Source organism: Aulonocara sp. 'chitande type north' Nkhata Bay, linkage group LG13 (genome assembly GCF_057382095.1).
Source record: "Aulonocara sp. 'chitande type north' Nkhata Bay isolate Kocher_YH1m ecotype deep benthic linkage group LG13, A_spYH_male_GT1.1, whole genome shotgun sequence".
Classification (NCBI taxonomy): Eukaryota; Metazoa; Chordata; class Actinopteri; order Cichliformes; family Cichlidae; genus Aulonocara; species Aulonocara sp. 'chitande type north' Nkhata Bay.
In genome coordinates this window covers 6360904-6376210 of record NC_141356.1, presented here as the reverse complement: position 1 = coordinate 6376210, position 15307 = coordinate 6360904, and the positions used below count along the sequence as shown (strand labels likewise).

Here is a 15307-nt window from a genome sequence, read left to right as displayed (position 1 = left end):
GATATATCTGCATCAGCTCATGAATTCCACATGCCATGCACAAATACAGCGGAGGGAAGTGTGGCGTGCTTGGAAAGTTAAGCAAACGCGTGTTTAAAAAGAAAAGGCTTTCTGCTGACATTATCTGAGCTGTGATTTTATTCAGAAAAGTGATAATTCTCTAGTCAGGGACCTTCATCAGAGTGTGAAGCAGCGATTAAACAAGCTGACATCTTTGTTGTTGTTGTTGTGAAGAAGTGATTACAACAGAAAATGTTCTTTCAAATGAAGCCAGCACCTTGGGTTATTAACAGAATTTGCGCGCCATGAACAGATTTCTCGGAAGAAGCAAAATGACTGACCCCGCACATTGATTCATCAGATGACCCTGATGGAGAATGATGCTAATGACAAGGCTGCTGATGATACCCCTTCATAATAGGCATAATGACGGCATCTTGCTTGCGGCTTGCTTTCCGAATGCAGTCTGTTTTTAATCAGCTTTCAATCGCTTCACCCTCCCTGGCGTGAGAGGATCAGCACTTTGAACCTAAAGGGGAGGGAAGCTTCCTGCCAGAGATGAATGTGGATGCACGGAAAGTGCCCTTACAGTTAATGGGTAGCTGCTTAGTCAGATGTTCAGCCCAATCAATGCCGAGGAGGAAGATAGCCAAATTTCTTAATCGAGTTAATCAAGAGCTTCCTTGTCCAGTATTATGTTGATTACAGTAACCGTGGCGTTTGTCCAGCCTTTTATTCTGCTTTGTCCTGATCGTCCTGGTTCCTTCTGTATCCTAGAAAATAAATATACACGGGTGCCAAAGAGCAGCTGTGTGCTTAAGCACAGTTCTTTTTACGTCCGAGACACCACGGCAGCATCAGCTTTGTTAGCTATTTGTTTCTGCATTGACTCACTCTTGAAAAGGTGTTGATTTTCACCCTGCAGGGTGTGTATGCATGTGTGTGTGGAGGGAGAGCAAGAAAGACAGAGGATCTTTGCCTTGAAATTTATGTTGCATCATTTCCTTTCTGTGAGCAGCTCAAGCTTGGCAGTCTGTTTCCAAGACGTCACAGGATACAGACATCAGGGATGGAGTCAGGGAGGATTTCAGCCTAGGTGACGATCTAGGTGGTGTTAAACACAGGCCCTGGCATGCTATTCGAATGCAGTGAGCACAGATTCCGAGTGACCCATCATCCCCAGGGGAAATGTTTTCAAATCGCACAAATTCAAAAAAGAAACCTTATCTCGTATACTTGTCTCTGCATCTCTTCCTACATCTGTTATCCCTTTTTATGTGGCGTATCAAAGTGATTTACAGCCCGGGGTGTGTGTGTGCGCCATAAGCCATGGCGTGCGTAAGGTCCCATTCTCAGCAACAATCTATGTTCCTCCTGAGCAACCTAAACAGCTACATTTCCTCAACCCCAATGCCACCAGGGACCTCACACTTCAGAGTTGATTTAGCTGGTTGTACCTCAGCTGCCTGACCTTCCTCCAAGCCCCTCCCTTTTTTAACAGGGCAGCATGCTGTAGTCTTAGTAACCATAATCACACGCTCCCCTCCATCTCTCATTCTAGCCTTCCCCCTGCTTATTCTTTTATTCTCTTCCTTATAGAGGGCAGTTAGGTGAATGTCAGCAGTCACCTCCTATTTCAAGCTGTTCCTTGCTCGTCCACCTCCCTCCCTCCAGCCTCCTCCTGCCTGCTCCTTGATGCACAGCCCTGCTTGATGGAACCACCAAGCTGCAAAACAGCCTGCTGGGCAAAACACAACAGCGGCGTTTGACCTGGGGTGGCCACCAAATCACAGCATAAACATCGTGCTTAAACACAGATTCCTGACTTTACAGGAGCGATTGCTATTTAGACAAAAGAGGTGGAAAATTAGGAGAGCCACTTTAGTGTGCGATCCAAAATTAGAAAGAGCCACAGCTCTGTGCCTTTGTAGATATATCTGTGGGAGCGATACAGCTATTTATTTGCGCGGGCGGAAACTTGAAAATTAAGTATGAATGGAATGGATTTAGCTCAAAGGGCAGCTTGCTGAGCTCGCCTTCAGCCAAGAAGAACTGCTGACAAGCACGATGGGAGACTTGCATAATTTTTCTGTTTCTTTTTTTTTCTCATAATCATTGGCAGTCCAGTCAGCACAGACGTGGTCAAAGGCGCAGTGTCCATGACAAATAGGTAGACATCAGGAGACTTCAGGGGGATTGTTTCTACCCCTTATGTTTTAGAGTGATTCTGAAAATAAATCACAGTTTGCTCAGAAACATTTTTTTTTCTCTTTAAACAAAAAGCTTGTACACAGGATGCTGCCAGAGCTTATTCAATATTTGAACACACTTGTATCTCCTGACACCGAAAATACAAATAAAAGGAAACAGCAAATTTGCTCTACAGCAAATGACTGCTGCTCGCGAGATTCAAATGCGTTTTGCTCTTGAGCAATTTTACGCCGTGGCGTTGTTAGCGTTACCTATCAAGACAAATTAAACACAATCCCACACGGTTGCCATGCCAACAGGAATCTGTTTCCCCCCCTACATGAGTTGTGTGGCGTCGTCGTGTTGTGTTGGTTAGTTGGTTGGGTGGGGGCATTTGAGCAGATATGAAGCAGGAAATCAGCGTCTTTGGAGAGGCTGAGCTGTGCTTCAGCTGTCAGCCACGCTCTCCTCAGTCAGCTCTGACTCAAACTGTCACATCACAGTGTAGTGGCGTAAGAAAAACATTCAAGAGGCCGCAGCAGATGGACAATACTGTCTGACTGAAAGGCCGTTTCGGATTACAGATTAATTAATGAGTATGTGGTGGATAAAACTCATGAATTTGCTGCGAGGTGACTGATAAAGAGCCATAAAAGAACCTTAAAAGGGGAATTCACATTTCCATCATAGTGCTTTAATGCAAATATTTGAATTTCACTGGTCAGTAAGAGTTTGTCGCATTAGTCAGTCACTGCCACGTCAGCGTAGCCTACATGCCCATTATTAAATGGCCTGTATTTTATATAGCGCTTTACTAGTCCCTAAGGACCCCAAAGCGCTTTACATATCCAGTCATCCACCCATTCACACACACATTCACACACTGGTGATGGCAAGCTACATTGTAGCCACAGCCACCCTGGGGCGCACTGACAGCAAAGATAACTGTGACTCACTACAGTGTGCCTTTTGAAAGAAAACATTTTTATGCACTACCACAATGATAAGAAGCAATTTGCGCACACTAAGAAAAAATAATTATTCATTGCTCTGACTCATCTCCCATCTACAGTCGGTACCATAAATATTTGGACGGTGGCACTTTGTGTAATTTTGTCTCTGCTCAGCACAAAAGATTTGAAATGAAGCAATCAGGATGGGAATGAAGCTAGACTTTCACCTTTAATTTAATTTTAAGGGTTTTAACAAAAATATGCTCTTACTTTTGAGAGCTGACAGCCAGGTTCTGCTGTTTCCTGAGTGTTTCTTGAAAAATTAAAGGCGATAAAAGGTATGGAGTTCATTCCAAGTATTGAATTTGCATTGGTAGTATTTGACAGGAACCCTTGATATGTGATCTGAAGTGTTGTGGATGCACGAGAAACCTAACAGCGAGACGATAGAACCTTTAGGAGTCGCCAAAACTACAATGTTTGCTTTTAAAATTAAACAACAAAGGCCTAAAAAAGAATTTGAGAATGTTCTCAAATGGCCAAGTCCTCAACTGACCTCAACTGAGAATGCATTTTATTCACTGAAGACACAACTGAATGCAAAAACATGCGAACACAAGCAGTGGCTGAAGGTAAAAGCCAGACAGAGCATCTCAAGGGAGGCAACGCAGTATTTTGTGATGCCCATGGGTGACTCCAGGCAGTCACAGACTGCAAAGGATTTTCATTCAAGTATTGTGGATAATAAGTTTAACTCTGTTGCTTTCTCCAATTAGTTTTAAACGTCTAAAATTGGAATGACTATCGCTCCAAATCTTTAAGGAGTCTATAAAACGGCTATTGTAGGGCTTGTAGTTTTGGAAGGCTCAGACCCAAAGTATATAGTTTTGCCTCTATGGAGCAGGTTGTTAAAATAATAAATTCCTTATTTGCCTTGACAGTAATCTTGAATTTAATATTAAGCTGAAATTTAGAATTTGCTTTAACTCAAGTTTGGTTGGCACCAGCCTGTGTCTTGCTGACAAGTTTGCCATTGTGTTCAATGCTCACCGTCTCACTATCTCACAATACATTTAAATGATATCCTTAAAGAAGCGATAGGCAATGGACTGCATAAATCAGAATTTTGGATTTTGTGAAAAATGCCTAATTAGTGAAACTGAAACCAGCGTTAGCAATGAGAAGGACTTCTCTGAACAGTCCCAAACAATCACCACCTTTTTCCTTGGAGACGCTTGCATGTGTGAAGCTGTCAGACTAACTGAAAGAGCTCGGCTTTGCAAACATCAGCACTGAGCAAATCGCTGCGCTGTGTGAAGTTTACTGTTTTTGAAAGGCAAGAAGTGGTAGAATTGCAGTACCATATCATCATTTTGATACATGCTCTGCAGGCTTGAACTTTTCTAAACATTATCTGAAGGAGGTCAGTACACTTAGTTAGCACCGAGTGATGCTTAATTGAGGCAGTAAGGAGCCTTGACTCTCAGTTTATTACAACGTCCCTGTGTGTCATGGAGATTCAAATGCTAAAAGGTAGCTAACACTAGCTAGCTCACGTTTAAGTATTAGCATGAAGTAGGACATTTTTAAAAAGTGATGAAAACTGCTGAAAGTAACTGATCTGTGCTGTTGTTTATGTTTCCAATGGGTAAAAGGACAATAATAATAATGTCACTGCCACAGCTTTAGTTACTGGTGAAAGCTGTAAGAACAAAGACCACCGCTACCTCCACCACAGCGCTGCCACACACATACATAAAGTCCTCTTGAAGTTGATCTGGCTCATGCTTTACTGTCACCACTTTCTGTATCTTATGCTCTCGTTTCTTGACTTAGATTCACCTGCTGGTTACAGAGACAAGATTAATGGTCGGTCACTCGGCGTAGCAATAACAGCTGGCGATCACACAAAGTGGATGTGCTAGCACTGCCTGAGAGGTGAAACCGATTCATAACTTTGGATTATGCCAAAGGGTCCTGTCCTCTCTCTGTTCGGACTGCCCCGGTGGATAAATGTCTGAGTTCCCCTTAATTCAATACATGTACAACCTCTGACTTTATACTCTTTTCCAGATTTACTTTCACTTATTCCAGGTCAGCAGTCTAGCAGTGAAAGAGGACATGACAGCTATACAATTAAAGTCATGTTTAGGCTTGAAGTCATTAATAGATTTCTCACTTTTGTTCCACTTGTCGGATAGCTTTATTTCAAGCACGCTGCATCTGAAGCCTGGAAACAACATTGCTGCAGTGATATCAATTGTCGCAGCTTGCTGCTGTAAAGGCAGATTTACCCAGAAAAGGGTGCATTTGACTTGAACAATATGATTAAGCACATCTCCATTTGAGGAGAGACGGGGGCAGAACAATTGCAGTCTCTTTGGGACTTTTTTCGATTGTAATTTAAGATCCGCCACACAGGTGGAATGGATGTGAAGTGGTGTGTGTGCGCTTCACAGATTGAATTATACAATTACTTTCCACCTGCCATCTGATGATTTTTTTTTTTTTTTGTACATGTGGCAACACTCTCAGCTTTGGCAAGCCAGGGCCAAGTATTGATCGCATAAATGCACGTCGTCAAACAGTTTGCAGTTCGTGGGACTGAGGTGAACTCTGCAAATCAATTGGAATGAAATAATGAAACGAAAAATGAAAGTGTAACCTTCACAACTGATGTTCATGCTACCATGAATCCAAACACTGTAACGCTAGCACACATCCCTATGTAGACACACGAGTTTAAAATATGTATCATGTTCCCCTGACATGATCTACAGTTTGTATTAGTTGATAGCAATATCCAGTAAGATATGATGGCACACAGAGCCTCCTCCCATTTCTGATCTTGTCACCATGGAAACCTGCTTATTAGTCTGCGTGAATTAACAAGTTTCCTCCACAGAGTGGAGGGCTAGCTAGTGCTTCATGTGCTAAGTGCCTTTACATCAACATGGGTATGCATGAATATGTATGACGGTGGGGAACCGGGGTCATTCATCAGCAAAACTCGAGTACAACATGGTAGAGTGGGATTTCTGACTTCCAGACCTCCGCTCGGGGAACATGATTAACCATCCTCTGACCGGCGGCGGCAGACACGAACCGTATTTCAAAGATTTTCTTTTTTTAAAAAGCAGACACAATTAATTTTTTACATGTAATTTGATCAACCCAAGGAAAGTCTAAATATTCTATTTTCTTGTGAGCGTGATGCAACACGGAGTGGTCTGCGAGCTCATTAATCATAATTTAACACTCGCACTGTAGCACTGGCCTCTTTTAGGACTTCTCTTACACTGATGTTGCGTGCAGGGCCTTATGGTTCCCTGGATCCCACCTACACACACCAGCTGTTGTGAGATTCTAGAGAGGTCAACACCATCTGCACACAGCAAACACAACTCATGCTGTATAGAACAAATAACGCTTTGGAGATCAAGTGGATCCATTCATGTGCAACCAAAAAGCATTTTGGGGCTCCTGTGGTCCCGCGACTGTGGTAGATATTGCAACCATCCGACTGCTTCCAGCTGAATGGCAAAGCATAAAGGCAGTGAACTGTACATTATAAATATACACACGATATAAAATTGCTCGCTCAATGCTCAATACGTAAAGACGAAGGATGCATAATGGCAAATCCTCATGAAAGCATTTATGCCATAATAACATTTATGAGCAATCAGGTGTGCTGCGTGGTTAAAAAAGGTATTAACTGTTGGTTTACTAAGCCATTTTCGTTAATCAACACAGCATTATATAAAAATGCAAAAGGTTTCATTTAGCCATAATGTATTTAAAGCTAATGGAATTGTCCTGAGATGCGATTGTCTTTAATGACCTACTCTCTCATTTTGCATTTAAGCTCCTCTCCTGGAAAATGCTCCTGGGCATCAGCACAGCAAATCTAACAGATCTGGGAGGGAAATGAAAGCAGAGGAAGAGGGGAAGGAAAGTGCTGTATATTTTTGCCCTCTTGCACCATATTAATCCCTTCCCACTAATCCTTCAGCTGAACCAAATAAAGCTGTAATGGCTTTGATGGCCATTTTTGGCTCACCAGGGTGATGATGAACTCACTGGTCAAAATCACCAATTCAATCCCTTGGCCAGATTTTTAAAAACATTCATTATTATTATGTCCCTTTTGTCTCCATGTGTCTGATAGACTTTCACAGACTACACGAAGATCTGTGATTGTTCGGCCACGAAGCAAGCGCAGACCTTCACGCCTCAAACATGAAAATACAGATGAGAAGTGTAACAGAAATATCTTTAGAATCAACAGATCAAAAAAAGCCAAAAAAAGAAGAAAAAAGTAGGCATATTCACCAAACCTGCTCGGCTTCTGCCCACTGTGCTTACTCACACTGACTTTATTAAAAATCTAGCCTCCGCATTTTAAAGTCAGTAAAGGGTGAGTCTCTTCAAACAATAGTTTGAAATAAAATGTCAACAACTTAAGGCAGATGCCTTTGAAAAGACAGGGCTTTGAAATGTTTGAAGCTTGCTTCTCTGCAGAGGCTTCTAAGAGTAGGTTAGTGGATTTCACTTGCTACCTAGATAACCACAAGACCAGCCCTCAACAGAAACAATTGGAATCCATCCAAGAGCTGCAACCGCTATGTGTGAACAGATGGGAAATGTGTTTGGGCTGTGGAGACCAGCACAAAGAGACTAAAAATGGCTTGTTTAGAATGTCGACTTGACCTTGTTTGTCTTAAATTAGGTCTGGAATGGGAACTGATATATGTCAGCCAAGATGTGAAACACGCTCGTGAGCTGCACATCTTTTCCAATAAACTGAACGTGGAGCAAAGAGAATGATAGTGTGAGATAATCCAGGCTATTACTAATGCTGAGAGGTGGTATAAAGGGGCTGGATGGAGCCTGGATCGACTGTCATAGGGCGAGAGGCGGGGTACGCCCTGAGTTGCCAACTTTGACACTTCAGAATTGGGGAGACATTCAAAAGGGCTGGTTTTTTTGGGGGGGAGGGTTTTGGCGGGGGGGCAGTAGCCAGTAGCATCCATGCGCTTGACTTCGAGGTGTCGCGGTTATTATTGTCCGGCCGGAAACGGCAGCCCAATTAAGGATGGTTTAGCAATTTTTTTGTCCGGGTGGAATTTGGGAGAAATTTGGGAGAATGGTGGCTCCAGGAGATTTTTGGGAGGGGCACTGAAATTCGGGATTCTTCCGGAAAAATGGGGAGGGTTGGCATGTATGGGGCTAACACATAGATGGATAACCATTCAATTTGATTTTCTATTCAGTTTTATTCATATGGTGCCAAATCACAACAGCAGCCCTAACTATATGCTTTATTGAAAAGGCTAATCTTAACCAGCGTCTCTGTCTTCTGAAAAGTTTCTAAAATAGAGCCAATCAGAATGTGGGACTTTTTCTCTATAAGTGAGATTGGAGACAAATTACAAAACAAAACTATGCAGTCCCAAATAAAAGAGAACACCTGGTCAGGCTATGACATTGCCCAGTTTCTGTATTCATGCTTTTTGGTAGGTTTTTGGTTTAGAGACAAACAAATAAACTCAGTTCAACAAACAGACAAAGTCTAAACTTGAATTATTTAGTTTTAATTTAAATATAATAGTTCATTATTGCTTTATATTTTAAATTAACATGATACAAAGCAGTAGTCAATTTTCAGTAGCTTGTCTTTATGCACACTTTGATTTTTGTTCACAGATGTTGTTTGCTATGCTGTACAAGCCTCTCAGTCTCGGTCACGCTGAAGAATCCAAAACACAACACTCTTAGCAAGGGTAGGAGGATTTATTGAAGCGCACTCGTGCCTCAGATGCACATCACTTTAATCGATCTGTTTAAGCATTACCATAGTCAGCTCACTTTGGGTGTTCAGACCCCCTCCCCATGCTGTAATCAATGACAGTCCATCCACTGTTCCATTCCCCCCCCACTCCTACATGATGCAGTGGAACCAAAGCAAATTGACTCATATATGTCTCAAGAAGCGGAGATGAAAGCTTCTGTTTCTCAATCAGGTCCACCATTTCAGCGAAAAGACCGACAGCAAATTCTCCAGCGCCATCTCATAGTAAGATGAGAAAAAGAAAGATGATTGGAGCTTAATTTGAGCAAACGAAATCCCCGGGGATCTGCACTCAATTCATCAGCCATTTAATGTGTTAAACAAGGCTAATAAGCTGGTGTCAGTAAGCTGCCTCTTTAGCACAACTGCAGAAAAATACGCCCTGATCCATGTTGTCATGGAAGTGGTGCTACGCAACTTGGAAACAATCATCCAGGGAATTGTCTCTGCCTACACAGTGCAGTTTAAAAACTTCATGTGATATTTTTTTTGGTGGGGTTGAGGCCTTTATGAAACTGCAAACAGGAAATTATAAGTGGGGGAGAGAAAAAAAGGCCAGTGGTTGAACTTAAAAAAGAAACATCTTAAACTCTACCCACAATACCTGATTTGAGTCCTGGTCTCTGAGCCAGCACAGTTCAAGGTGTCATCATATTTCTCCCACTTCCCCCAATAAGCCTTTTTTTTTTTTTTACAATTGTTGTTATGTCATATAACATGTAAGCATACTGAATAAACACAGGCAATCTTAACGGCGTATTCTCTACTACTTTAAAGGTTAACAGATCATATAACAAAATACTGCACAGTGTAGAAAACCCACCCAGGAGTCATTTATTTTGCTCTTGTTAGTGGACTGTTGGGAGTCTCAGTATATACTCAACACATAGTCTGATCAGTGCCATAGTCTGGTCTTGTAAGTCGTTAACAAATAAATGAGACACATTTTCTCCATGCGCACCCTTCATTTAAAAATAAATGCAACATTTTCCTTGTCATTGACCCAAGTCCACCATCACTATCTAAAATTAATGGCTGCACATAATAATGTCAATGTTAGAACTTTTACATTGTCACCCATAGCGCATTATTCAAATGGGCAGACTGATGATTTGGATGGAGCAGAGCTTACGTGAGCCAATCTAGCCACTGCCTACATCCATCAATCTACAGAGCCTCCACTTGGCCCAGATTAACATCAGACAAGAGGGCACACTTTGAAGATTCTGTTTAAAAAAGTGATTAGCTGGGAGCCAGCCATGCAGCCCAATGGGGACTTATTAGCCATCCCACTTAGTGTACACATTGACCACCGAGAGACAGGGAATGAGGACGGGAGGGGAAGAGAAGTCATTCATCACAGATATTTGTTTTCACCCTGATTAGGAAACAAGCAATGTAATGGTGTTAACAACCGGCTAACCTTTGTCTCATCGCCTTCTTTAACATATGTTTGAGAATGCAGCTCTTGGTCCAAGCTGCAGAGCCTCTAAAAAAGTCCAAGACAGAGATTTGAAGCAATTGCGTATGATTGATTTTTGTAGCTGTTCCACATTGGACAGCACACTAAATGATTTATAGCTCAGGTCTTCTTCTCAGAGGAAGTGGCAGTTCTTTAAAAGCTCCACACTCTGTCATAGCTAAAGTTAGCTGTGTGTATGCACCCACCCGTGTGTATGCATACAGTGATATCAAATTCTGACATTCACGACAAGTGAAACTTCTATCTTACAAAAGTCAAGAAGGAGATTTTTGAGAGCAATTTATTGGGAGAGGTCCTTGAACCCTGCAGGACCAACAGTAAACAACATAATGTATGCCTAGATGTACAGTGTGGCATTTCTGTGAAGAGGCACGACTCTTGCCTCTACTTTGCAAGTGCCAGGCTGAAGTAGGATCAGCTGTGGTAATGGTGGAGGGAGAGGAGGGGGACGAATAAGCTCATTGGTGCTGTTCCATTTGTCATGAGAGAGACACTATCTAGCTATTTGTCTGTGATCCTTTAACCTCAGGGTCACCGCCGCTGGCCATGTTTAACTCCATCAGACTAAGGAGCTTGCCACATGCCCCCAGCTACCATCGCCATGTCACAGCATCTAAGCTACATGGATCTCAGGGGTTGGAGCTAATTGGTCGCTTTTCAGGAAGCCTGTCTCCATTGGTCTCATCAGGAGAAGTTAGTACTATCATCAAGGTGTCATTACCCAGAGAGAATTGACCATTGTGGCAGTGATGAAGAGGAAGCAAAGATCTACTCCTGTCTTTGCCCTGAAATTCATTTAAAAAGCAATTTGACTTGCTGCTTAATGCTCCTCCCTTCAAGTCGCATTACTTTAAGAACTCATTTTCATGTCCTTGAAGAGTGGAAAAAACAATTCGTACTTTTCAGCAGCAACTGAAAAAATATGCAGGACACTTATATAGATTGTTTCCAAGATCACTATATTTATTTATTTATTTTGTTGCTTTTCAAATAAGTCAAGCATTATTCAAATTGGGTACTTTAGTTTGCAAAGCTTCATACAAAATCCATTAGTAGCTATTCATCACTTTTATCTTTCACATTTTTCACTTTTATTTTTAAAAAAAAAATAGCAAATAATTCAATGTTATTTTTTTTCTTGAAAAAAATATTACTAAGATGTTCTCTCAAGGTGGTGATACTCAGTGAAACAGTCATCTAATTCTTTTTTTCTCTTCTCTGCAAAATTAATCTATAACTTCCAAATTGTTTACAGCTTTTTGAAAATAAAGTATGTACATATATGTACATGTGTGTGTAGATATATATGTATGTATATGTATGTGTGTTTGTTACTTGTAGTTATTACTGCCTGTTACCTGTGGTAATGCAATTTATAATTTATATATTCTGTATTCAGTTATGAAGGCTCTAATTGTTGTTTGCGAGCTGCCGTTTAGATGCTTGTATGTGCCCGGGGCTGTTGATGGGTCTGTATGCAATGATGGGCGTAGCTGCGGGAAGTTTATTGTTTTTTTTGTTGATGAGTGAGTATAAGGGTGGGATTTAATAATAATAATGTTCAATATAGGTATTTGTTGTGCCTGAAAATGAACAAATAAATGAATGAATGAATGAATGAATGAATGAAAATTCTCTCTGTTTGTTTTCTTCAAGTTATTCTTGGATTTTTTAAATTTTACCATGTGTGTCGTTTTTGTTATTCCCTAACACGTAATAATCCAAATCAATGCAATGTAGGTGCACAGCTAGAAAGACTCTTAATCCTTACACACGTGAAGTAGAATCTGAGTCAAGGGACAGTTTAGTTTCATCAGATGCAAATCAGACACGGAGCAAAATGTGCAGATGGTACATTGGTTCTGTCTCATCCACTCAGTATAGGAAGGCTGCTAGTGAAATGATGAAAAAAACAGCTGACTGAGATGTTGGCGGTGACTGTGACACCTCCCTCCACCAAGCTCCTGAAAAAAGTGAGCTGCAAACCTGCAGCCTCCAGGGGGCTTTGTATAAGAATGGATGCTCGACGGTGGCTAGCACCAGCCAGACGTTAGTTCCACTCCAGGGATGGACCTGCCTTTCCATGTCAGTGTAAATGTAATTTTCACTCAGCTAAAGCACCTCAGGTACCCTCTCGCCTCACATCCGGGATTAAGTAGTGAGAGCGAGAGTCAGGAAGAAAAAAGACAGACAGCAACATGTGATGTGAGAAATGAAAGCAATGTGTGGCAACCTTTGCGATATGCTTTCGTGCATGCGGAGTGTGCAGTCATGCGTGTGTGCATATCGTCAGGTGCTGTGGCACCTGCAGTTTGTCCCATTTTTACTCCATTAAACTGCCATTCATCCGCACAATGCATGAAGCACTGGGCGATCAAATCTAATTCCGCATGGCCAATATTTTGAGGTTAAGATCTCAAAATCCATTTAACCACAGAACCAATAGGAAGTTCAGAGAAGACTTAAATATCTGCATGTATTTTACTGTGTAAAATACTTTTTACTCTGTAAAATACCAAAAATAAAGTACAGTAGCATACTCTTATTTATTTAAATAACTAAAATTTACATTTAAAAATGACATGTATAGACATGCATGCAGTCTTAAGAGATATACTGAAGTTTTAGCTGAAGGCTGTCTGGTTTTGTGTGATATCCAGAGCTCTCTTTTTTTTATCGGAACCCACGTATAGCAGCTCAGCTAACAGTCTGGAGATTGTGCGATAGACAATGGACAACTCTATCAGCTATCAGCTCAAGTTGCAGTGCTAATGCTAAGAGAAAGCAGTACTCTTCAACTGCAATAATGTTTCTTCCTTACGTGTTTAATCCACATAGTTTATACTGGCACACCAGATGGCGAGTATTTGTGTTTTTATTGTAAAACATAAAAATAATGCACAAAAGGATTTATTATTATTGTATTGTTGACACGATGTAGCAATAACTGCAGCTATTCCACAGCTCCACAGCCAAACAACAAACTAACCTTCCATGTAGTCCTCTGTCCTCAGTCCCAGGGCAGGGGAAAGAAAGAGGAGTATACAGGATTACACACAACTGACTTGTCATGTCATCCCAAACACAATCGACCTTTGTTGGCTCCCCGTGGGAGGCTCCAGCCTAGGTTTCTATCTGCAAGACTTAACCTAACACACACTGCCATCCATCTCTTTCCTCAAGGCCACAATGTATCACATCTGCCTTCTCATTTACAACTAAAGCTCCTTCCAAAGCTGCCAATCCAGGCCAAAGTACACTCCTGGGGCTGCAGGATCCAGATAAATGCCCCAAACAGTTCAGCATAAACAGGTGCTGTCAATCAATGAGATTCTTGTCAGTGCACAACTAGGTAAGATGATTCGCCGTGCATACAAGCCAGAGGCTCCTGAGCAGGTTCAGAAAGTCACCTGACATCAGGCAATATTTTTCCAGTGATATAATGATTTAGTAATCACAGCTTTTAATGCTTTTAAAAAATTTGACGTTTTCCAGCAATAGTCATTCAACACTTCATGGTACTTTAAGCTAATGGGCTAGTCCTAGAAAATGTTTCCTCCCTACCTATCACTTCTGCTAACACCTTTTCAGAACAGCATTAACTTGCTGCAAACAGCACACAGCTTACTAACTTCATATGTCAAAATGGTAGTATTTTCTCATTTAGACATAAATCAATTTTACCTTTTACGTTTTCCTGCCACTTCATGTTGCGTACATATGAAATTCACAGAATGAGCCATGGTACCTTCGCAATATCATCTACTACCTAACTATAAAGATTACAGAAGCTACTTCCTACACCCTAAGAGACATTCAAAACAATCAGTGAGTAATGAAATAAAGGAGCCAGGAGCACCAGGAGCAGCTGAGTCGCAGTGTTGCTGTCTGATGCTCCAGGTTATTACACCAAGAAAAAAGACTTCAACAAATAGCAGGAAGCAACAAAGTCTCGATTAACAATAAACTTTTTGTCAAAGATTGTAATCATTACTGGTGAGTCTTGTCAGTCTGACTTGTCACTGGGTCAGACTGCTGTAAAGTTGTGGCTTATAAACATTTAATCGATAAAAGAGAGAGAATTATAATGCAAATGAGAAAAAAAGATTAAGCATACATGGAAAAAAACGGGACTCTGGGTGCTGAAGGGAGGCAAACTGTGCGTATCTCTCTGTGATGATATGTGATGATATTTCTGATAAATAGACATCAAGAAAACTTCTTATATGACAAAAGAAGCTTCAGTTAGTTCTAAAGAAAGAGAACTGTGTAATGAGCTAGCCTCACTACGGAAGAAATTAGCTGTGTTAACTTAGCATAAGTTTTTTTTGGTTTTGTTTGTTTATTTTGTTATTTTATTTATTTACTTTTGTTTCTTTTCAATTTGTTTTGTTGGTATTGATGTTGCTTTTGTTAAGTTGTTGTATATTATGTGATTGTACTATAAACAAATATGTCAGTTGTTTTCAGAGCAGCTGCTCACGGGGTATTTGCTGTAATTTCCCACCTGTCAAGATTGTGTTTTGGATATTGACTGAAATTTATTGCCTGCAGCTAAAAGGTTTCTTTGTTCTCACCTGAAGTCTGCAGGCATATTTTGTCAGATTAGAAGTAGAACCGAAGTCCAACAGGAATAAGACATGGAGTACTGCAAAATCCTGCAGTTTTGTATGACAGTAAACACCCCTGACATTAAAGCATTTGCTTATTAATAGATTAAAAGAAGAGTCTCATTTTATATTGGGAAACAGGTCTGTACCAGATCTTTGAACAGAGACCGTGAGCATCACTAAAACAACCAGGACTCACAGATTACAGATTTTAAAA

The 15307-nt window shown here is 41.0% G+C and overlaps 1 protein-coding gene across 1 annotated transcript in view; it reads right to left on the bottom strand.

Moving 5' to 3' along the window:
- The window catches only part of adgra1b (adhesion G protein-coupled receptor A1b), a 194554-nt gene that overhangs the window by 62939 nt on the left and 116308 nt on the right, over nucleotides 1-15307 (bottom strand). The gene's annotated exons all lie outside the window — the stretch shown is intronic.